The 23,838-nt window shown below is 40.8% G+C and overlaps 1 long non-coding RNA gene across 1 annotated transcript in view; it reads left to right on the top strand.

Annotated features, from left to right (window-relative positions):
* The first annotated feature begins 3,087 nt into the window (after positions 1 to 3,087).
* The window catches only part of LOC126438143 (uncharacterized), a 40,941-nt gene continuing 20,190 nt past the window's right edge, over positions 3,088 to 23,838 (top strand). Inside the window, exon 1 of the long non-coding RNA XR_007581021.1 lies at positions 3,088 to 3,594. This is a non-coding gene — a long non-coding RNA (uncharacterized LOC126438143). The remainder of the gene's footprint in view (positions 3,595 to 23,838) is intronic.

Below are 23,838 nucleotides of genomic sequence, written 5' to 3'. Positions count from 1 at the left end.
TCCTGCATTCCTGGTCCCAATCTTCCTGCAAGAGGCATTTTCCAAGGCCATGATGAAAATTTGGGGTTCTTTGCAGCCACAGTTTGGGATGTTATTTGATGGTTCACCTATGGTAGATATTTGTCTACTTTTTGTATGGATGTGGATGTGTCCTACTACTGCTGTATTTCAGATATGGCTGCTGATGAAGCTAAGTGCCCAAAACCATGGTAGTGTATAGTGACTTCTGTCGTGCAAGACTTCGATCAATATAAATATTTTACAACTTTGACAGATTTATTTGTCATGAACAGGTTTCAGAACACTTGTGGATGTCCCAAAAATAAAATTTATAACAATAATTGCCCTTTAATACGTGCACAACATAAACATTAAAATAAAAAAAATTCCTTTGTAAAATCTAACTGCTCATAACAGCTTCCAAATAACCTCAGATTCCAGCCTCCCAAAATCACAGTGGGCTGTCTCAAACAGGTTAATTATGATACACACAGAATCTCATTCTTCAGTAATCTAAAACACATGTAAAAAACAGTTACAAGATACGTCTTAAAATGAAAGAAGTCAGTAAATGCTTTACACTCTAAGGAAAGGAGAACACTTTCTTAGTAATGTGATCTGAAAACCAAGTATCAGAACCAAAATATCTCTTAAATCAGATGCCCCATTGATTAAAATGGTAATCTTAACTATGACTTAAACAACAAGATTTTATCAGGCATTAAAAGATTAAAACAACTTTGTCACAACATCATTTCAGAAGCACCTTGCTTGACATGAATCACAGGTTAGCCATAATCTCTTTCTTTCTGTCTCTCTCTCTCTAAAGGCAACAAATCACTAATCCTAATGAAGAGCATAACTGTCATCTGTATCAACTTTCAAAACAATTTAAAGGAGAAATATTTTGTTACAAAGAGTAAACCAATAAACATCAACATTAGTACCCAAAACGTAACGCCACTCAGCCAAAACCAAAATGCAGAAATCAGGGAATTGCTTGGATATAGAATATACCACTCACAATATACAACAAAAATGAATGCTCACAAACACCTCGAGACTCCTAAGGGGTTAGAGCAGGGTGACACTCTATTTTGGAACCTATATTCATGTTGTTTTTTTTTTTGTTTTTTTTTTTTAATAAAATAACAAACAGATTATAAAACTTTCTTTGGACCTTTCTTGTACAGACTTAAAATTGTATTATGAATTTTTAAAGAAAAAACTTGCACCCAGAGGACACTGCACAACATCGATGAAAGGAACTCTGAATGCCACAAATTCCAACCTAGAACAAAATTTCAAAAGCTACTTTGAAACTGACATAGTACACAATACATAGGGATATCTTTTTGAAAATTGTTTTAAACTAAATGACGGCACTCTGGAAAAAGAAACCCAAATTAAAAATTTAAAATATTGCAAATATCCTATGCTCTACAGTAGAAAAAACTACTGACAAGTTACAAAAAGGTATGGTGTAATTGCATGTATATTCCACTAGTTATAGCTCCAACCAATGTGGAAAATGTTGTTTTAAAAAAAACAAGTGTTTAAAGTTTCAACATATCTTTTTTAATAATGAAACTGTACAAAACTTTAATTGACAATGCTAGCATTGTACAAGTTGGTTTTTTTCCACTGATGTAGAAACAATCTCATTTTGTCACATTATATCAATTAACTGGCATCCACTTACAAAAATCATATCTTTTTTTTTGCATCATTGGTATTACTTTTAGAACCTTTGTTATCTGTATAATTAACTTTGTTTGTCATTTCCAGGCACACACATTTTACTTTGTATAGAAAAACGAGCAAAATGACAAGTTAAGCAGACAACGGACAATTACGTGCTCTCAGACTGTTTACCAAAATGAACCATGTTACAAAGAGAAATCACATTGAGAACAGTATTTTAGTCGATAGTAATGCCATATGTGGCACTATCTACAAATACCATGACCCCTGTTCCGTCAGTAATTATTGCTGTGTTACATCAGTTGCACATGAGCACTCAGATGTGCAAGACGGCCATGCAATAAATCACTGTTTTAACGTATGTTGACATTTATGATACATTTTATACGAATGAATCTTAAAAACAGACTCTCTGGGGAACATTTTAAGCAAATTGAAATTAGGCTAAAAAGAAAATTTCTACTCTTGTGTACCCCCTTAAGTGAAATGAATCAGTTGCTTACTTTCATAACAAGGCTTACAAATATTTGTGTATCAAACAGTAACACTCACTGATCATTCATCTGCATGATCCTTCTGTCTTTCCGCTGTGAAATCCCACAGGTAATATGATGACATTGTGTCAATTTATCAGATGATACTAGCCACACTCGTTGCGCCCATTGTCCTGTAACTGAAACAGGCAGCTCATTTGAGTGTGTGCACACACACCTGCTCATTATCTCGATGGTGAATTAGTTGAGCCGGCAAGCATAACACCATCCAGACAATGCTCAGTTTAAACTCCAAAGTACTGCTTGAACTCCACATCACATGCAGATGACCTTGTGAACATCTACCATCAATTCTGCTGCAGAGCTTTCGTTAGAGGTATCACCATGTGTCATCTTCACATGTGAACAGTTCCCCCGCTGTCCCACAAGACTCACTCACTCTTGCATACGGTGGAAGTGCCAAGACCATGAACCAATGCACATACAGGACTTTAAAGCCTCATTGCATAATGCCGCCACCGCCTGGAAGGCCGCTGGGGTAAGCATTACCAAGAGATGCGGTCCCGATATCTTTGAATATCAGTAGTGGACAGGATCAGTCATCACCTTTTAATACAAAACCTTTTATTTATTTTCATAAAGTGTTCTCCACTGTACTAATCTGTTACCACCAGAAGTTGCTTTCATTGAACAATGCTTTTTTGTCGACTACTTTCGGCAGGAAGTACCATTTTCAAGTCAACGTATGAATACATTGTAACAAAAAATCATGGTAATTAACATTTATTTCGTTAAAGAAAACTTACATCAAAACTTTCTCTACTTCCATAATACAGGGGTGAACAAAAATATGAAAACACTGAAAACACCGCGAGAATGCCTCTTGTGCCAGCCGGGCGCCGCCAGCCATGCACGACCAAAGTAAGGGCATTCCATCGCTACGTCACAGCACGCGGCGCTGTGCTAGCAAGACTGGTGCAGCCCGGAGCTGGTGTCATCGCTCCGAGGACTCGGGGAAGGTCATTGATATCACCAAGCTCAGCCAGCCTGTGTTACATGGGCCACATTGTACTTGGCAGGAATAAAGGTGTCATGAATTAATAATGTTTCTTTCGCATTTCTGACGTGTCCACAGTCATTTCCTAGCATCCTGACAAGTGGAGAGGTCACCGCTCGGCCTCCAGTCCACCGTAGGCGACCGGGACCACCTGGGCACCTACAGATTTGGTGTCAGAAGTCCTTGCGCCCACCGCCTACAGATTTGGTATCAGAAGTGTTCGAACCGTCCATTACAGCACTGGCCTACAGATCAGGTATCTGGAGTCGTCGACACCGCCGCTGCAGGACTGACACCACAGAGTTGCGGTCAGAACTGTCGACTCTATGCAGACTTGTGGTAAGTCCTGTTGTTGTTGTTGTGGTCTTCAGTCCTGGGACTGGTTTAATGCAGCTCTCCATGCTACTCTACCCTGTGCAAGCTCCTTCAGCTCCCAGTACCTACTGCAACCTACATCCTTCTGATTCTGCTTAGTGTATTCATCTCTTGGTCTCCCTCTACGATTTTTACTCTCCACGCTGCCCTCCAATGCTAAATTTGTGATCCCTTGATGCCTCAAAACATGTCCTACCAACCGATCCCTTCTTCTAGTCAAGTTGTGCCACAAACTTCTCTTCTCCCCAATCCTATTCAATACCTCCTCATTAGTTACGTGATCTACCCACCTTATCTTCAGCATTCTTCTGTAGCACCACATTTCGAAAGCTTCTATTCTCTTCTTGTCCAAACTAGTTATCGTCCATGTTTCACTTCCATATATGGCTACACTCCATACAAATACTTTCAGAAACGACTTCCTGACACTTAAATCTATACTCAATGTTAACAAATTTCTCTTTTTCAGAAACGATTTCCTTGCCATTGCCAGTCTACATTTTATATCATCTCTACTTCGACCATCATCAGTTCTTTTGCTCCCCAAATAGCAAAACTCCTTTACTACTTTAAGTGTCTCATTTCCTAATCTAATTCCCTCAGCATCACCCGATTTAATTTGACTACATTCCATTATCCTCATTTTGCTTTTGTTGATGTTCATCTTATATCCTCCTTTCAAGACACTGTCCATTCCGTTCAACTGCTCTTCCAAGTCCTTTGCTGTCTCTGACAGAATTACAATGTCATCGGCGAACCTCAAAGTTTTTACTTCTTCTTCATGAATTTTAATACCTACTCCAAATTTTTCTTTTGTTTCCTTTACTGCTTGCTCAATATACAGATTGAATAACATCGGGGAGAGGCTGCAACCCTGTCTCACTCCTTTCCCAACCACTGCTTCCCTTTCATGCCCTTCGACTCTTATAACTGCCATCTGGTTTCTGTACAAATTGTAAATAGCCTTTCGCTCCCTGTATTTTACCCCTGCCACCTTCAGAATTTGAAAGAGAGTATTCCAGTTAACATTGTCAAAAGCTTTCTCTAAGTCTACAAATGCTAGAAACGTAGGTTTGCCTTTTCTTAACCTTTCTTCTAAGGTAAGTCGTAAGGTTAGAATTGCCTCACGTGTTCCAACATTTCTACGGAATCCAAACTGATCTTCCCCGAGGTCGGCTTCTACCAGTTTTTCGATTCGTCTGTAAAGAATGCGCGTTAGTACTTTGCAGCTGTGGTAAGTGCATGAGGCGATTTTTGTTAATAACTGTGGATGCACGTTCTTTGTTGGGAGTGCACTTGTGAGATCTGCAGAAACAGCAAATTTATCTGAGTTTAAGGGAAACTGTTGGGAAACGTACTTGGTACCAGTCAGATGTACTGTGTGTAGTTGAATGGGGCATGGGGTGCCATGCACAAAGTTTGTACCAGTAGAATGTTCAATTTCTAGAGGGTTTGGTCATGCAGCACACAATTGTAGAGAGTGTCGCTGGGCAATAACAAGGTGGAAGGATTAATTTTATTTGGTTTTGTATTGTGAGTCTTGTTTGTCTTCTTGTGTGTAGTGCTCAACTGTGACAAGGAGTTGAGTAGCTAGTGTAGTTGTTGTTTTGAGCAGTAAATTCAGTATAGAGTAAGTTGTTGGTAATTTGCACAGATCATGCCGGAAACAAGATCTGTTAGTACTGAAGTGAGTATAGCTTACGGAGCAAGTCTCAAAATTGTTAGAAGAGAATGCGCAGCATAAGCTACGTCATGTAGAATTAATGACACAAATGGAGACCTTGCATTCGGCATAAGAGTCGCAAACGGGTTCAAGTCATTGCAAGTCAGTAGCAATGTCCAACCTTGCAATATATCCTTCAGTAGCTAGCCTGATCACACCTTTCTCGGGTAAAACAACAGAGAATGTCACAGCATTCATTAACGATGTTTTGGCAACAACTGCAATGAGCAATTGGTCGGACGTAATTACGTTATGTATGGCAAATTTGCGACTTGCAGGGGAAGCCAAGACGTTCGTGATGTACCATGAGACGCTTAGTAAGGTGAGCATGTTTGAAGAGTTGGCTGATGGGTTACGACTAAGATATCATAAGCAGAATAGTGCATGATTTTTTTGGGAGAAGTTAGCTAATTTGACACAGAAGGTCAATGAGACAGTGGAGTCTTTTTCAGATAGGATACGGAAAATTAATTTGCAGACGTATGAATTATTGGGTAATCCTGATGTGGATCGTGTATTACTACAAGAGGCGGAAAACAGAGCCCTCAATGTATTCCTCAGGGGAATTCCTGCAGAATTTTCTCATAGGGTTAGGACGGAGAATTCTGGGTATTTAGCTGCAGCACTGCGTATTGCAATGCATTTGCAGGAGATAGACATTGCAACAAGGGTTTGAAATGATAGACGCATCTTTGCGTCGGAGAGGAATTGTTACTGTTGTGGCAGGAAAGGTCACGTGAAGGCTCAATGCAGACAGCCGCAGTGCTATGCTTGTAAACGCTACGGTCACAAGGCGAATGAGTGTCGTAGTAAGCAGAATGGTAACGGGAATAAACAGGAAAAAGCGTTAAACGAGAACGGGAGTATTTTGTCCGTCGAAAGACATTCCTGGTAAGCTGAAGTATGGTGAAAACTAGTACAGAGATGGATTGTTGCTTGATGGGTGTTGTAAGGAATAACAGATGTAAGTGTTTGATTGATACAGGGGCACACGTATCTGTTACTATTCTAGACCTCATGTGTAGGAGAAGTCTAGGTACTCCTAGGTATAAATTACGTGGAGTGTAGCGAATAATGAGTCGCAATCATTGGGTACAACACTGCTCGTTTTTAAGATTGGAACTGTAGAGTTCGGAGAGCAAATGGAGGTGTTGCCAACTGTGGGACAAGGTTATTCTGTGATTCTTGGACTGGACTTCCTTGATAAACACCATGCCAAAATTAGTCTTTCACAGTGTACAGTTGAACTTAGTGGGAACTTGTTTTCAATGGGTACAACAGCTGTAATTGTTTCTACATCGCGAGGTGCATCCGTTGCTAAGATGTCACCAATTGAACTGCGTACAAGGGCATTAAAGATGATTACGCAAGTCAAAGAGCCTTCAGATACAATTAAGTTAGTTTGGTTGTCAGTAGGTACCAATGTACCACAGCAGAGACTATGTGTGGTGGAGCCACTGCAGAGCGATGAAGCATTGGATGAAATGCACTGTTTTATTAGGAGGAGCGTTGCGCGCATAACGGATATAAATGGGGAACTGATGATCCCGGTCAGTGTAGATAATTTTGGGGCAGATGAAATGGATCTCCCAAAGGGTTTAGTGGTAGCAAGTATGGAAATACTCAACAATGAGGATATAGGTGAATCCCAAGGTGATTATAACGTTAAGCATACCATCAAGGTATCTGTACTACGTGATAAAATTCGTCATTTGGAGAATGGTGATCGGAAAGCTATGGAAGCTTTGTTATTAGAGTAATTAGATTTGTTTAATTCAGAAGGCGCATTACTAGCAACTCCTGTTACACAGCACCATATACTGACTGGTGATAGTCTGCCGGCCTATAGAAAACCGTGCAGGATAGCAAAACACCTACAACCACTAGTGGAAGAATTTATTAATCAACAGCTAAGGGATGGTATTATAAAGAACAGTGAAAGCCCGTGGTCTGCCAACATAGTGGTAGTTCCTAAGAAGTCATTGGATGGTACTAAAAAGTATAGGTTTTGTTGTGACTATCGCTTTTTGAACGCACGAACTGTAACTGATGCGTATCCAATGCCGAACATCACGGAAACATTGGATAACCTAGGTCGGTGTAAATATTTTTCGACACTAGATCTAAAGAGTGGGTACCATCAGATAGAAGTAAGTCCCAAGGATAGACCGAAGATGGCCTTTACAACAAGCCTTGGTCACTGTCAGTATCGTAGAATGCCATTTGGGTTGAAAAACGCTCCTGCCTACTTTCCAGCGTCTGTTAGATGGTGTGCTTCGGGGACTAAAACCGAAGATTGCTATGGTATACCTCGATGATATTGTTACTTTTTCACGTAATATAGAAGAGCATGTGGAATGACTGGACGAAGTATTTAGTAGGCTAAGAGCGGCACATTTTACGCTTAATGTTGAGAAATGTCAGTTTGCTCAGACACAAGTGACTTATCTTGGGCATATTATCAGTCAGGATGGGATAAGAACAGATCCTCATCTAATGTTGGCTGTGCGTGGTTTTACAGTACCACATACCACTAAACAAGTTCAGCAATATGTCGGTTTATATAATTACTACAGATGATACGTAAAGGGGTTCGCAGAAATTGCACATCCATTAACAAGACCGCAGTTTGAAATGCAGGATGGGTTGCTTTGCAGGAAGACGAAGTGCGGACTACGTGTCGTAGTACCGGAGTGACTGAGGAAAGAAGTGTTGAAACAAGTGCACAACCATGTATTGTTGGGTCATGGTGTTAAAAGAATGACTGATAGACTGGTAGCTGAAAGGTTTTGGTGGAAGACACGTCGCAATGATGTAGAGCAGTATGTGCAAAATTGTATACTATGTGGGCAGAGAGCACATTTAAGTCCAGAAAATTCAGTTACAGAGACTACCTGAAGCGGATCGTCCGTTCGCATTCATCGGATTAGACATAATCGGAGGATTTAACAAGACCCAAGCGGGTAATTGATACGTATCATTTTTCCCGATACCTGGTAATGGTAGCTATTCCATATCAGAAGGCAAGAGCTGTTGTGCAAGCCTTAGTAAATAACTGGTTGCCGAAGTATTGTGTGCCTGATACTATAGTTACAGATCAGGGTAGTAACTTTATGTCGGAGCTGATGAAGCAGTTATTCTGTTTATTGAAAGTTAAGGAATTGCGGACAAGCCCATTTCATCCTCGGTCGAATGGACGAACAGAACGGGTTCATAGGATGTTAGTTAAGATGATTAGTCATTACGTAAATTCAGAACACATGGATTGGGATGTATATTTAAATCTTTTGACAAGCGCATATAATGTGAAAGTTCATACAGGAATGGGGCTCTCTCCGTATGAGGTAATTTATGGTCGGAAAATGCCATCACCATTTGATGTGCTCAACCTGCAGGTGGGTTTACAGGATGAGTCAGTGAAGAATTTCGCCAAGAAATTGAGAGAGATTTGGCAAAGGGTACGGCGTGCTAATACTAAAGCTTTGGAGAAACAAGAGAGTATTGGGCAAAGAACAGGTAAACTGCTGCAATACAGAATTGGTCAGTGGGTACTGTTGGCTAATCCTTATGTTTCGAATGGTAAAACAAAGACGTTTTTGACAAAATATTCTGGACCGTATCAGGTAAATGAAATAGTGTCTCCAGTGAACGTAAAGATGCAGTTACCAACCAAGTTGTCAGTAGTTCATGTGAGTAGGATTAAGCCGTTTAAGGGCACAATGGATGCGTTATCGCAGATTTCTCTAGTAGTAACAAAGAGTGTGAGGTTACCGAAGCTAAAAGAACAGCAGAGGAATGTTCCTTACACACTTAGGTCTAGAGATACGTAGATTAAGTGTCCTTGGGGAGGAACATGTCTTATTTATTGTTATTAGGTAATAGGGTATGTGTTGTTTTTACTTGTCATTTGTGTGTTTTAGACGTAGTAAGGAAGGGAGCGATTGACATGGCTTCCTTTTCCTTTAGGTGCCATGCCAGGATGTGGCCTGGAAAACTTTTCGCCAGTCTGGTATTGCTACACTGTTGCAGACGAGATGTGGTGCAGGTGCAACCACTAGATAAGGGAATTTTGTTTGCAAGACAATTAGATGTGGTATTGTCAAGCCGCAGGTGGACAATTGTGTTCACGTATAATATATGGGGAGTGAGGAATGATGTACGGACACTACAGGATAGGTTTACGGTGCTACAGGTGGCCACTAAGAAGGAGGGGTTGTTTCAAGACATATGGAACGAGTATCAGGAATTGAGGCTCTCATACAAAAAGCTGAGAAGGCAGCTGCAACAAGTAATGGAAGTGGTCCCGCAAACCCTTGTTCGCAGGAAACGAGGGTGGTTGGTTGCAGGGGGAAAATTGCTGAAAACAGTGTTTGGAACCATGGACGAGGAAGATATAAGGAGCTTAAATAGTACGGTGAGGGAGGTGCAGGAGTTATACCAGTGTTATACTGTACACCTGTATCCAATTAGATGGGGTGCACTTGGAAAGTGGGTGCAAGTGCAAACTCGGGAAGTGTTGCTAGTGTCAAGACGGAGGAGTGCTCATGTGGTAATGTCTACGGAAGATTTGACAGACTGTTTCAGGGGAAGTGTTTTTATTTGTCCAGCAAAGGAGGTGGCATCCCACAATCATTCATGTGAGATGCAGTTGTTCTTGGGGAATATGGGAACCTTAGAATGCGAAAAGATGATGTTACTTCCGAGATCGAAATTTCAGAAAGTTGGGGAACATTGGATTTACTCTGTGTTCGAACTAGAGACCGTAGTTGCCACTTGTTACAGAAATGGTAGAGTGACTGATATATCAAAGCTTGAATTTCAGGGCAGTGGGTTATTGATTAATGGCACTGGATGTGAAATAGTGGGGAAGCATTTTCACCTACCAGCTACTTTCATGGGTACAACAATGATTAACATGACACAGCCTACCTTGTATTATCCAGAGGAACCACCACACATATTGCCTTGCCAGAACCTAACATTTATTAATGAGTCCTTGAATCCCACAATGCTACAACCTTTAGATAGCCTGATTATCTCAGAAAAAGAGCAGATCTCAGTTAATCAACTACTGCACACGTGCAGCAATATCGGGAGAAACGTAAGCAAAACACAATTATATTTAGTGTGTCAACGACAAGCATAATCTTAGTTTTAGTGTTTATTTGTGCAACTTACTTTTATATATGGAAAAAGATGTCTCATTCTGAAATAACAACCGTACATCAAATACCTATGGGATGGATTGGGAATGGTGGAACATAATGTAAATAGATAACCAATGATAAGATTGGAATCAGTATAAGTGTAAATAAATTATTAGCGAATAAGAAAAGTTTGACAGTGTGGAAGGAGTAGTTGTAAGTTACCTGTTGAGAATAAGGAAGTATGGTGTCCACAACCAGTAAGTCCAGAATTGTAAAATTCGGGACCAATTTTCTTAAAGGAGGGGGATGTGTAGTGTTGCGGAATAGTAAAGAGTTGGAAACGTGGAACATTGTCAAAGTTTCGTTGCCTATGCCCAGAGCCAGAGGCAGTAGGTTAGCCAAGAGGTAAGAGGATTGCACATGTATCGGAATGTGTCGTCACGCAGGGACAGTGGCCGGGTTACACACAACAGGCGAGAGAGAATTGCTTAGCATGCGGGTTTGTGTTAGACAGAGATTTTCGTAGAGTGTAAGACAGAGGTATAGCGTCAGCTGTACTGCATTTCATAACTTTGCGTAAGTCTGCCATGAAAACATGTAACTCTGTCGCAAGAACACCTAAGGGGCCAGTACAACAGATGAATCAGCAGTATAAGTGGAACGAATGCGTTCACTACAAACGAGCATGACGTCAGTACGTCGCTCGTGCTTCCTTTAAATACGCCAGCTTTGATAGCAGTTAGACTTGCCATTAGATGTGCACTGTGTTGCTGCATAGCGCTCAGCTCGGTGATCAACATGTTAATCTTTATTAAGGAGATGTTGCAGTAAGGGTGGCCCATCCAGCAGCAGACGTGAGGGGACAGGTTGCCACTGTCAATCATCAACCCAGGATTAGCAGACATCGCGGCAGACTCTCTCGCTGCCAATGCTGAGCACATCAGTGAGCCATCGTCGAGATTGTGCGGGGCCTAGGCCGTCACAACCGGGTGAGCCGATGACACTGGGGGATTGCAGCCCATTCCGCCCGTCCACCGCAGACGAGCCACCAGGAGGAGCAGGGAAGAAGACGGTCTGGGATAGAGTGCACTCTGCACTACGAGAATGCCTCTTGTGCCGACAGCACTGGGACTCCAACCCGGATCCTACTACGTGCAGCGACCTGCTGTCTGCCGCCGAGCCGGCCGGCCAGCCAGGCGCTGCCAGCCACGCACGGCCGAAGTAAGGGCATTCCATAGCTACGTCACAGCACGCGGCGCTGTCCTAGCCAGGCTGGTGTGGCCCGGAGCTGGTGTCATCGCTCCGAGGGCTCGGGGAAGGTCGTTGATATCACCAAGCTCAGACAGCCTGTGTTACATGGGCCACATTGTACTCGGCAGCAATAAAGGTGTCATGAATTAATAATGTTTCTTTGGCGTTTCTGACACGTCCACAGTCATTTCCTAGAATCCTGACAACTGGGGAGGTCACCACTTGGCCTCCAGTCCACCGTAAGTGACCAGGACCACCGGGGCACCTACAATACTGAGATATAGTGACTTTGGTGACAAGGGAAGTTTCATTCTCATGCTCATAAAACCAGTCCTGGACTACACGAATAGTGAGAACAGGGGACCTGGTGTCTTGCAACACAGCACTACTAGATAAGGGAATTTTGTTTGCAAGACAATTAGATGTGGTATTGTCAAGCCGCAGGTGGACAATTGTGTTCACGTATAATATATGGGGAGTGAGGAATGATGTACGGACACTACAGGATAGGTTTACGGTGCTACAGGCAGCTACGGAGAAGGAGGGGTTGTTTCAAGACATATGGAACGAGTATCAGGAATTGAGGCTCTCATACAAAAAGCTGAGAAGGCAGCTGCAACAAGTAATGGAAGTGGTCCCGCAAACCCTCGTTTCCTGCGAACGATGCAGGGGGAAAATTGCTGAAAACAGTGTTTGGAACCGTGGACGAGGAAGATATAAGGAGCTTAAATAGTACGGTGAGGGAGGTGCAGGAGTTGGCGGAGGAGACAAAATCGAAAGTGGATTGGCACACGACACGACACGATAACGTGGAGCAGGGGATATTGAATGTCACTAGAACAGTGCGGGAGTTGACATCAGACCTGGAACGGTATGCAGCAAATACCAGGAAAGTGTTGAATGGGGATATAGAGGGTATACAGGCGAGATTGAGCTGAATAGACGGGAAAGTACAAGTAGCTTTATTGAGGGCATTAGCCGTGTGATGTACTTGATCAGCTATACTGGTCACATAATCCGTGGCATTAATGAGGCCTTGCAAAGTAATCATAGGGCTCTTAAAATACCATGATACAGCTGCTCATATCATCACCAAATGCCAATCATGGTTGCTCCTCAGGTAAGTTGGAAAGAACGTGAAATGAGAGCCACCAGACAAAATGACATTTATCCGTTCCTCCATAATCCAGGTATTATGTCTTTGGCACCACGTGTTCCTGCTACGGGCATTTGCATCACTGATGAGTGGTTTTGAAATTCTAGCTTGCCCACTAATTCGTATGCTCTTATATTTCTTCAAAATCCTCTTCAAACACCATACACCACGATCACTCAACACACACTTTTGTCCACGTTGTGACTTAGCAGAAGGCGTTTTTCCACTTTCCCTGTATTCGGTGCAAAATATCTTCGATATGGTGCCTCTTGAAACACCAAACACATCACCTCTTTTGGTTTACGGAAGTACCCACCATAATAGCACCAACAATGTTCCACCATTTGAATTCATTTAGCTCTGACATAATGCACCAGGCTGTGAATCTTGTAATGAATTGAAGATATTGCACAGGTGCAAGTACCCACAATAATAGCACCAACAATGTTCCACTATTTGAATTCATTTAGCTCTGACATAATGCACCAGGCTGTGAATCTTGTAATGAATTGAGGATATTGCACAGGTGCAGTTCGTGATCAAATACAGTATTGTAGTCTGCAGGCTTTACTACAATCTGCATTTGTGTTCAAATATGCATACCTCGGAGTGTTTCCATATTAAGCTCTGTACATTCTACACTTCACATAGCACCAAAGGTCTGTCACAGTTGTATGACATACATCAATAGGAGACGTGGATGATTAGAAGACTTATGACAGTCCCAGTGATCAGACATAATACATGCTGGGCATGAGAGTGAATACCAACGTAAGACCATCACATAACCATCTGTCAAACTGTTGAACTATTTCACTTAAGCCATATTGAAATCTTACTGAGGACTTGATTCATCTGAAACTGTTTCTCACACAAGTGGAATAATTTTCACAGACTTTCAAATAGGTGAAAGAATGATGTGTGTGTTTGCAGTTTTCCCACTGATACCAACATGCTAAGGACTTGCGGACATGTACCATAAGACATGATGTGGATGCCTCCAATTTTCTAATGTGTTACATGAGTGAAACTAAACACTTTAACAGAAGTCACACACATGAAAGATAATTTCAAAAAGATGCAGAAGCAAAGAAGTTACAAAATATATTTTAATCCAGACTCTAATCCAGATAATTTTCATTGCCTTCACAGTAAATCCTGGTTACTCAGAAATGTAGCATCCTGTGGGATTAAACTGGGAGTGGAGAAAGCACAGCAGTAAACAAAAAAAGTTTCTGTATGGTGTATCAACTTAGCATTCATAGCTATTGTCTGCTAGTTACAAAAAAACTCTCACTTAATGAAGTTTTCGACCCTTCATTCATGAAGATATGGTGTAAAATTACATAATAAACACAAGAGAGAGAATTGTCTTCACATCGTAGTTGAGATGAAACATAGGTATAGGCACAATGAATTTTGTACACTGAAGAAGCATTCTATTATACTATCTGCATCATACTGCCGAACATTTTCCTAACGTGACTGAAACAGTCAGACGACATGCACATCCGGATCTGTGGCAGTGCTGAATGACGGCAACACATGTTCCTCATTGTCTGCTCACACTGCCCACATGATGCAGATCTTCTGCGGGAAAACCAGCCATCAGTTCATTTTAATTACATGGGGAACAAGAGTAATGTTGTTGTTGTGGTCTTCAGTCCAGAGACTGGCTAGATGCAGCTCTCCATGCTACTCTATCCTATGCAAGCTTCTTCATCTCCCAGTACGTACTGCAACCTACATCCTTCTGAATCTGTTTAGTGTATTCATCTCTTGGTCTCGCTCTATGATTTTTACCTTCCAGGCTGTCCTCCAAAACTAAACTGGTGATCCCTAGATGCCTCACAATATTTTCTACCAACCGATCTCTTCTTCTAGTCTAGTTCTGCCACAAATTTCTCTTCTCTCCAATTCTATCGAATAACTCCTCATTAGTTATGTGATCTACCCATCTAATCTTCAGCATTCTTCTGTAGCACCACATTTCGAAAGTTTCTATTCTCTCCTTGTCTAAACTATTTATCGTCAACATTTCACTTCCATACATGGCTACAGTCCATACAAATACTTTCAGATAAGACTTCCTGACACTTAAATCTATACTCGATCTTAACAAATTTCTCTTCTTCAGAAACGCTTTCCTTTCCATTGCCAGTCTACATTTTATATCCTCTCCACTTCGACCTTATCAGTTATTTTGCTCCCCAAATAGCAAAACTCATTTACTACTTTAAGGGTCTCATTACCTAATGTATTTCCCTCAGCAGCACCCGATTTAATTTGACTACATTCCAATATCCTCATTTTGCTCTTGTTGATGCTCATTTTATATCCCCCTTTCAAGACCATTTTGTTCAGCTGCTCTTCCAGGTCCTTTCCTGTCTCTGACAGAATTACAATGTCATCGGTGAAACTCAGAGTTTTTATTTCTGCTCCATAGATTTTAATTCCTACTCCAAATTTTTCTTTTGTTTCCTTTACTGCTTGCTCAATATATAGATTGAATAACTTTGGGGATAGTCTACAACTCTGTCTCACTCCCTTCCCAACCACTGCTTCCCTTTCATGCCCCTCAACTGTTATAACTGCCATCTGGTTTCTGAACAAATTGTAAATAGCCATCTGATCCCTGTATTTTACCTCTGCCACCTTCAGAATTTGAAAGGGAGTATTTCTTCAAATTGTCAAAAGATTTCTCTAAGTCAACAAATGTCAGAAACATAGGTTTGCCTCTCCTTAATCTATTTTCTAAGATAAGTCGTAGGGTCAGTATTGCCTCATGTGTTCCAACATTTCAATGGAATCCGAACTGATCTTCCCCGAGGTCGGCTTCTACCAGTTTTTCCATTCATCTGTAAAGAATTTGTGTTAGTATTTTGTAGCCGTGGCTTATCAAACTGATAGTTTGGTAATTTTGACATCTGTCAACACCTGCTTTCTTTGGGATTGGAATTATTATATTCTTCTTGAAGTCTGAGGGTATTTCACCTGTCTCATACATGTTGCTCACCAGATGGTAGAGTTTTGTCAGGGGTGGGTCTCCCAAGGTTATCAGTAGTTCTAATGGAATGCTGTCTACTCCTGGGGCCTTGTTTTGACTTAGGTCTTTCAGTGCTCTGTCAAACTGTTCACACAGTATCATATCTCCCATTTCATCTTCATCTACATCCTCTTCCATTCCCATAATTTTGTTCTCATGAACATTGCCCTTGCATAGACCCTCTGTATACTCCTTTCACCTTTCTGCTTTCCCTTCTTTGCTTAGAACTGGGTTTCCATCTGTGTTTCTGATATTCATGCAAAAGTAATAACAGAACATAAAATGTATGTGAGAGAATATCATATTAAATCTTTATTCTGGATTTTTCATGATATTTTCTAGACAATTGGCTCTCAAGTTTGAGACTAGACTCAAACAAACGTAGTCACTTCTAACTATAACAAAAATAAACTTTTTTGCTGGTCATATGAAATTGATCTATAGTTTAAAATATCATGCTAACAGAACACTTAGAATTTGCTACTGATGTACCATCACAAACTCGTCATTGTGAGAGTACACTTGAGATTAAAATGACATAGCGTCGGAAATTTCATCAGTAAGAACAATTGTGTTCATCAGTGTTTTGAAATTCAATAAAAGACTGCCGCAGAAACCATTAGATGGTGATGGCTTTAACACCATGAATTTTCCCGGATTTTATAAAACAATATGTAGTACAAAACTCTGGTTTCTGTTTTGCAGATATTGCCATATAGTTGTAGAAAACTGAACAATCCTCTCACCTGGCTCCTATCTTTCAGGCACTGCCTATCAAATATAATTCAAGCTGAGGAGATGAAAGACTTTGGTGATGGAAGCCACAGGGCTTTAGTTCTCCACAAAGAATAGGTGTGTATGAATTTTAACCATATGCGTCGTCTTTTTAATGTACAGAATATGAGTCTGGGAGACACCATTCTCAGTTTCAAAGTATTGGTGCTATTCCTCAGACCCACATTTTATGAGAAACAAAGCTAGTTAATAAATGTAAAATTCTCATTTAAAAAAATTTAAGGTTCTGAGTGTTTTGAATTCCTCTGTGGCAAGACAAGAGGTACAGTCATGTTTTCCCTCTTATTGCTTTGTAAAGCCTTTCTTCAACCCCAGGTGCACCACCACTGTGTGACTCTGGATCAACAAAGACCTTATCTAACAATGTTACACAGAGTCTGTGACGGGGGATTAGGCAAGATACATGCACTTGTAGAACGAGCCATACATTTAGCATTAAGTGCCAGAGCTGGCGAGCCATCACTCTTCCCTCTATGAAAGTTCCAACATGCTTATAATATGAAGATGATCCAAAAGTTATTTGTATTTAATCTAGTTCCTCGAATATCAACTGGACATGTCTTCATAGATTATGGAGCAGGAACTAGACCCTTTCGAATTCAGACAAACAAACACCACACAAACTTAGCCATGACTGAGATGAATGTCCAAATCCATAGATGGCATTAGTATCCCCCATGGCTATTCTCTCACAGCTTTTAAAATAATTAAGATTGTATTTGAATTTGACAGATTACAACAAATATGATGTTCCACATTATGTATTTTAGTTATTTTTCAGCAACCAGACAGATTATGTGCTACCACTTTGCACCTCATAAGAACACTTTTATGCTAGCATGAGAACGAATGATTGGGCATACAAACCAGCGAGATGCGCCAGGGGAAGACTTATTACTAGGCAATAGTGGACATCTTTCCAATCTGTCTAAGAGAATGGAATGGAACTAACATTATGCAATGTCCCATAACACATGGCCCTTTCCAGCATGAATGAGATATGCTGGTTTGTGGTGTCTGGGAGATACCTGTTGCTGTGAGCAACATTTTGACAGATTCCATTCTGTATTCAGAACAAGAACACAAATTTGTCTCAATGCTATCCTACCATCTGTTTGGGAAGCAATGAACTGAGTGTCCAAAAACTCTTTCAAGTTTTGCATCTTATCTAGTGTTCCACGTAAACTGTTAAATACAACGAGATAGCTGCAATGTTTTATGGAGTAGGTGATTATTGAAACTTCTGGTTAACACAGCTTAGACACTAGCTTTCCCAGGATAGCTACTAGGCACAGAGTGAAGTCCCACTACGTGCACTGATCTCTTTACAGAAACGTACAGTCCTCTCTGTCTGGCAAGAGGAGTAGTTGGCACTGGGGACTACATCGAGCCATTAGTGACATCATATTCCCAGTACGGCTGCTCCCAGGCACTGGCTAAACCACAGTCTTGCCTGTCACCTCTGTATAGTGCACTCACTTGCCAATGCACATGGGATCCTTTTTTCATGAGAGGGCCTGACGCCTTTGTGAGCGAACTACATGTCTTAGCTTTTTTTACAGTCCCTATTCTTGTTTTACGTTTCTTTTGTAAATCCTTTAATCAAAATACTTCATACACAATTTAGCATCTGCAGGTCATAATGTATACATGTATCTTGTATCATATCATATATTAAACTATAAATGTTGGCAGCACCAAACGAGGTGATTCCATGATTAGCATACTGGACTTGGATTCTGGAGAATGACAGTGCAAATTCCCTTCGGCCATCCAGGTATAGGCTCTCTGTCATTTCCCTAAATCACTCCAGGAAATGCCAAGATGGTTCCTTTGAAATGGCCATGGCTAATTTCCTTCCCATCATTTCGTGGTCCAAGCTTGTGCTCCTTCTCCAATGACCTCACTGTTGACAGGCCGTTAAACTCTGATCTGCCTTCCTTTCCATTGGATTACAACAAAAACATTGGGATGGGAATGATACACTCTCATGCATCCTAAATTAAAATCCGTCATCTGTCCATGCATGTGGCAGCTGGTTTCAAGAAACAACATACAGACTTCTTACAAGAACCTTACAAATATTTTCGCACATAGAAAACTGTACATGCTGCTAAATTTCACAGACTTGTCTTGAGTGTAATCTAGTATGCTAGTGTTGTAGAAACTCTATGGACTACACGTAAAACTTTGGCAGTTAATACCTGCTCCTCTATGTTTTGTAAGATCATTTGATTGTTGCACCTTTTTGCCATTACTGTGTTGATAAGTCTTTGAAATAGCTTGGATCTTCTCTATCTCTTCTATCAACCCTATCTGGTATGGATCCCACACTGCTGAGCAGTATTCAAGCAGTGGGCGAACAAGCGTACTGTAACCTACTTCCTTTGTTTTCGGATTGCATTTCCTTAGGATTCTTCCAATGAATCTCAGTCTGGCATCTGCTTTACCGACAATCAATTTTATATGATCATTCCATTTTAAATCACTCCTAATGGGTACTCCCAGATAATTTATGGAATTAACTGCTTCCAGTTGCTGACCTGCTATTTTATAGCTAAATGATAATGGATCTATCTTTCTATGTATTCGCAGGACATTACACTTGTCTACATTGAGAGATTCAATTGCCATTCCCTGCACCATGCGTCAATTCACTGCAGATCCTCCTGTATTTCAGTACAATTTTCCTTTGTTACAACCTCTCGATACACCACAGCATCATCGGCAAAAAACCTCAGTGAACTTCCGATGCCATCCATAAGGTCATTTTTGTATATTGTAGATAGCAACGGTCCTATGACACTCCCCTGCGGCACACCTGAAATCACTCTCACTTCGGAAGACTTCTCTCCATTGAGAATGACGTGCTGCGTTCTGTTATCTAGGAACTCTTCAATCCAATCACACAATTGGTCTGATAGTCCATATGCTCTTACTTTGTTCATTAAACGACTGGGGGGAACTGTATCGAATGCCTTGTGGAAGTCAAGAAACACGGCATCTACCTGTGAACCCATGCCTATGGCCCTCTGAGTCTCGTGGACGAATAGCGTGAGCTGGGTTTCACACGACCGTCTTTTTTGAAACCCATGCTGATTCCTACAGAGTAGATTTCTAGTCTCCAGAAAAGTCATTATACTCGAACATAATATGTGTTCCAAAATTCCACAACTGATCGACGTTAGAGATATAGGTCTATAGTTCTGCACATCTGTTCGACGTCCCTTCTTGAAAACGGGGATGACCTGTACCCTTTTCCAATCCTTTGAAACGCTACGCTCTTCTAGAGACCTACGGTACACCGCTGCAAGAAGGGGGGCAAGTTCCTTCACGTCCTCTGTGTAAAATCGAACTGGTATCCCATCAGGTCCAGCGGCCTTTCCTCTTTTGAGCGATTCTAATTGTTTCTCTATCCCTCTGTCGTCTATTTCTATATCTACCATTTTGTCATCTGTACGACAATCTAGAGAAGGAACTACAGTGCAGTCTTCCTCTGTGAAACACCTTTGGAAAAAGACATTTTGTATTTCGGCCTTTAGTCTGTCATCCTCTGTTTCAGTACCATTTTGGTCACAGAGTGTCTGGACATTTTGTTTTGATCCACCTACTGCTTTGACATAAGACCAAAATTTCTTAGGATTTTGTGCCATGTCAGTACATAGAACTTTACTTTTGAATTCATTGAACGCCTCTCGCCATAGCCCACCTCACACTACAATTCGCTTCGCGTAATTTTTGTTTGTCTGCAAGGCTTTGGCTATGTTTATGTTTGCTGTTAAGTTCCCTTTGCTTCCGCAGCAGTTTTCTAACTCGGTTGTTGTACCACGGTGGCTCTTTTCCATCTCTTACGATCTTGCTTGGCACATACTCATCTAATGCATATTGTACGATGGTTTTGAACTTTGTCCGCTGATCCTCAACACTATCTGTACTTGAGACAAAACTTTTGTGTTGAGCCATCAGGTACAATTTAATCTGCTTTTTGTCACTTTTGCTAAACAGAAAAATCTTCCTACCTTTTTTAATATTTCTATTTACGGCTGAAATCATTGATGCCGTAACCGCTTTATGATCGCTGATTCCCTGTTCTGCGTTAATTGTTTCAAATAGTTCGGGTCTGTTTGTCACCAGAAGGTCTAATATGTTATCACCACAAGTCAGTTCTCTGTTTAACTGCTCAAGGTAGTTTTCAGATATAGCACTTAAAGAAATTTCACTGGATTCTTTGTCCCTGCCACCCGTTATGAACGTTTGAGCCTCCCAGTCTATATCCCGCAAATTAAAATCTCCACCCAGAACTATAACATGGTGGGGAAATCTACTCAAAATATTTTCCAAATTATCCTTCAGGTGCTCAGCCACAACAACTGCTGAGCCAGGGGGCCTATAGAGGCATCCAATTACCATGTCTGAGCCTGCTCTAACCGTGACCTTCACCCAAATCATTTCACATTTCGGATCTCCATCAATTTCCTTCGATACTATTGCACTTCTAATCACTATAAACACGCCTCCCCCTTCACTGTCCAGCCTGTCTCTGCGGTATACATTCCAATCTGAGTTTAGGATTTCATTACTGTTTAACTATTGTGGCGCAATGTGAATTTGCCATGTATGCACTGATCTCCCTGCAGAGACACAGAGTCCTGCCTCTCTGGCAACAGGAGGGGATTCCAGTGGGGGACTGCAATCAGCCATCAGTGCGGCTGCTCCCACGCACTGGTAAACCATGTATGGGCACTCAACTGTGTTTGAGCATGGGACCATTTTTGGGCAAGAAGGCCCATCAGTATGAGGTGCTTGTGGTTTATGGCCCTCAGTAGGCCACACTTTGGAAGAGAAAATCCGATTTGATAATGACAGGGATGTTCATAACTCAGCTTTGGGTATGCCCTTTTTATTAACTGAGCACGCTGGTTGTGTCAACCCCTTAACCATTTTGTTCATCGATTTGACTTATTTCCAGTGTTGAGTAGGGTCATTTAACTTCAATATACAGCTGTTTTCTCCAAAATACACATTCTCATTTTAGAAGTTGTCAAATATTTCTACATGGTTGTATTTTTTCATTTCCTTCATTTGCCGGTTAATTTTCTGCTCGTATGTCATGAGACCTATAATTAATTGTAATCATATAGTCTGCTGAATCAGATAAGCAACTAATGATGCTGATTCATGTCTAAAGTCTCAGTTTTACACAAAGACAGAGGTCAACCAATGTAACTTCATGTCATTCATATTAGGGGCACGGGCTGTTGGAACCCATGTCTTGCTATGTAGACATCAGTTTCCTTAATCATAAAACCCACAAGTTAGGCCAACTTTTACAAACTCTTTGAATTTCATCCAGACTTCAGCAGCAGATGTTTTTAATAGTTCCCACAACAAAACTCAGTTTTAAAATCTGGTAGAAAATCCAAAGAGATTCTAGTCGCATTTTAAGTTCACCAATGACAATATACAATCAATATTTTCACTTTGTGATAACAATGGTAATGTTACCGATGAAAGCACCACTAAAGCTAAGTTACTAAATACAGTTTTCCAAAATTTCTTTGCCAAAGAAGATGAGGTTAATATTCTAGAATTCGAATTAAGAACTGCTGCCAACATGAGTGTCTTAGTAGTAGATATCCTCGGTGTAACGAAACAACTTAAATCATTTAGTAAGTTTTCTGGTCCAGACTGTATCGCAATAAGATTCCTTCCAGAGTATGCTGATATAATAGCGCCTTACTTAACAACCATGTAAAATAGCTCACAACGCGAAAGATACATTCCTAAAAATTGGAAAGTTGTGTTGGTCACACTATTACTGAAGAAAGGAAGGAGTAATCCAATGGCTTACAGGTCCATATCACAGACATAGATTTACAGTAGGACTCTGTAACATATACTGCATTTGAAGGTTACTGTGAGGAAAACAATCTGCTGACACACAGTGAGCACAGATTCAGAAAATACCGTTCTTGATAAACACAACTATGTCTTTATTCTCACAAAGTAATGAATGCTACCAACAGGGAATCTCAAGTGTTGTTTCCATATATCTAGATTTCCAATAGACTTTTGATACTGTTCCTCACAGGTGGCGTCTAAACAAATTGTGTCCCTATGGAGTATCGTCTCTGTTGTGTGACTGGGTTTGTGAATTCCTTTCAGAAAGATTGTAGTTCAGATTAACTGATGGCAGGTCATAGTGTGAAACAGTGGTGATTTCTGGTGTTCTCCAAGAAAGTCTCATAGGCCCTCTGCTGTTCCCAATTTTTACAAGCAGTTTAGGAGACAATCCGAGTAGCCCTCTTGGGCTGTTTGCAGATGATAGAGTCATTAAGTGTCTAGTAAAGTCATCAGAAGACCAAAATCAAGTGCAGAATGGTTGAGACAAAATATCTCTACAGTGCAAAAACTAGCAATTGGCCCTAAGTAATAAAAAGTATTGACATGATTACTAAAAGGAATCAGTTAAATTTTGGTTACACTATAAAAGAGACAAAATTGAAGACTGTCAATTTAACTAAGTACTTACAAATGACTTAAATTGTAATAATCACATAGATAATGTTGTGAGGAACAAACCAAAGACTGCATTTTTTTCTGCAGAGCACTTAGAGGATGCAACAGCTCTGTTAAGGAGACTGCCTAACTACGCTTGTTCATCCTCTGCTAGGAGTACTGCTGTGCAGTATAGGATCCTTACCAGATGGTATTGACGGAGGACATCAAGGAAGTTCAAAGAAGAGTGGCTCCTTTTGTATTATTGCAAAATAGGGAAAGAGTGTCATGGACATAATATGCGAGTTGGCTTGGCAATCATTAAAACAAAGGCATTTTTCACTGATTTGAGATCTTTTGACAAAATTTCAATCTACAACATTCTCTCCAATGTGTGAAAATATTTAGATGACACCCACCAACAGAGGGAGAAATGGTCATTGTACCAAAATAATAAAAATAGAGCTCGCATGAAAAGATTTAAGTGTTCGATTTTCCCGTGCACTGTTATATAGTGAAACATTAGAGATGGCGTGTGAAAGTTGTAAACTGAACACTTTGAGCCAGTACTGAAGTGTGAATTCCAGAGTAG

The sequence above is a fragment of the Schistocerca serialis genome, unplaced genomic scaffold (genome assembly GCF_023864345.2).
Source record: "Schistocerca serialis cubense isolate TAMUIC-IGC-003099 unplaced genomic scaffold, iqSchSeri2.2 HiC_scaffold_1261, whole genome shotgun sequence".
NCBI classification, from domain to species: domain Eukaryota; kingdom Metazoa; phylum Arthropoda; class Insecta; order Orthoptera; family Acrididae; genus Schistocerca; species Schistocerca serialis.
The sequence above is the reverse complement of the archived record's forward strand: the minus strand, read 5'-3'. Positions and strand labels throughout refer to the sequence as shown.